The sequence below is a fragment of the Tiliqua scincoides genome, chromosome 1 (genome assembly GCF_035046505.1).
Source record: "Tiliqua scincoides isolate rTilSci1 chromosome 1, rTilSci1.hap2, whole genome shotgun sequence".
In the NCBI taxonomy this organism is placed as follows: Eukaryota; Metazoa; Chordata; class Lepidosauria; order Squamata; family Scincidae; genus Tiliqua; species Tiliqua scincoides.
The window spans coordinates 210,443,010-210,444,807 of NC_089821.1; the positions used below are offsets into that span (position 1 = coordinate 210,443,010).

Sequence of the window (1,798 nt, forward strand, 5' to 3'; positions counted from 1 at the left end):
TCTCTGAAATTAGGGCCAGTATTGCCTGTGGGAGCTATTCATAGCTGAGATGCCATCCAGTCCCCTCCTAGGAGGCTGTTTCTGTCTAGCTATGTGCTCCAGGCTGGTAATAGGTTGTATGAACCTGGCAATTTACCCATGGGTCCCATGAATACCACCAGACACCACCTTAAGTACCACTGATGGTACCTGTACCATTGGTTGAGGAACATTTTAGGGTCCCTTTTAGGGAGAAGGGCGGGATATAAATAAAGTTTATTATTTATTATTATTATTGATCTACAGTATACAGTAAATCTAGACTACATTACAGCTGGTCAGAAAGTAAAAGGGCACATGGTCCTGCAATGAGAATTCTGTTCAGTACACATTAAGAGAGATAGGGAAAAATGCTCAATATACAATCCTAAGGCATGATGAAGCACCCATTTAGTCTATTTGCTGCATGGTTGCCTGCAGTATTTCTTGCATTTACTGTGTGCTGGTGAGCAGTTTTTTTGATTATATGATGTTTTCCTAAATTGGCTTTAAAAAGAAGCCATGAGCCAATTCTTTGAAAGCAGTAGCCCGTTTGTACAGTTAAGGCAACAGCAGCATGCAGCACCACTGGAGGAAAGTAAATTGCTCTGAAAAAACAGGCAGGATGCTTCACCTACACAGCGACGCAGGTGCTGTATGTTAGTTGAAGGGCAGCTACTAAAACTGATCGAGAATATCAGGTCAGATTCAGTAACAAGTTTTTATTTCTGAAATTCAATAAACCCTGCACATACAGATGCAAAGAACAAAACATTTACATCATTCATTTATTTTATTAAAAGATTTCTACCCTGCTCTTTTCCTTTCCATCAGGGCAATGCCCAATTTTACCTCCTAATAAATATTGCAACCATGCAATGAGCACTGCAGTTTATTTTAACACATATAATGGTTGGCAACCTTCAGTCACAAAAGACTATGGTATAAGCCTACAGCACCCGGTATTCCCAAGCGGTCTCCCTTCCAAGTACTAACCAGGCCTGACCCTGCTTAGCTTCCAAGATCAGATGAGATCGGGCATGTGCAGGATAACAGTTGCTGCTAACACATATAGAAGTTCCCACATAAAGAAGACCCCAATATAGTTTAATAGCGCTTGAAGACTAAACTAAAGGGGGGAATGATACCCCTGCTAATTGGGTAAGAGGAGCACCCACTTGAAAAAATGCCTCTTACCCAATTAGCAGGGTAATTAGGGCCTAATCCTAAGCTGTCTCACTGCTGGCACACACTTGCTGTAAAGCATGTTTGTGAGCACCGGCCAAGTTAGCTAGCGCCGGTGCTGCTCTGCGGTCACCTAAACTGCCGGTTGGCAGAGAGATAGGTGGGGGTGTGGGAGGAAGGCGATGATGCATGCTGGGGGGAGGGAGTGGGTCGGGAAGGAGGCGGGACTGGTGGTGCTCAGCTCCACTGGATCTTGAGCTCCTTGTCAGACTGTGCAGCTTGACACGGAGGCTCTTGATTCTACGGCAGCCCAAAGGCTGCCACAGAATTGAGTAGCCCCACTGTGGGGCTACTTCCCTTACCCAGGAGAAGGGGACAAAAGTCCCCTTCCTCTGAGGAGCTGCCCTGGTGTGCACAGGATGCTTCAGCAGCCATTTTGGTGCCACGGCAGTCCTGGAGCAAAAGGCAGCTTAGGATTGGGCTACCCGCATGTTGTAGTCTGCAGTCCTATGCACATTTCCCTGGTAGTAAGTCCCATTGAAAAAAATGTGACTTCTAAGTAGACATGCAAAGGATTATGATGCTAGAAACCTTT

General features: G+C 45.4%; 1 pseudogene; it reads right to left on the reverse strand.

Annotated features, from left to right (window-relative positions):
- Window positions 1-965: 965 nt before the first annotated feature.
- On the reverse strand, window positions 966-1,085 carry LOC136638440 (5S ribosomal RNA; annotated as a pseudogene).
- Window positions 1,086-1,798: the final 713 nt, after the last annotated feature.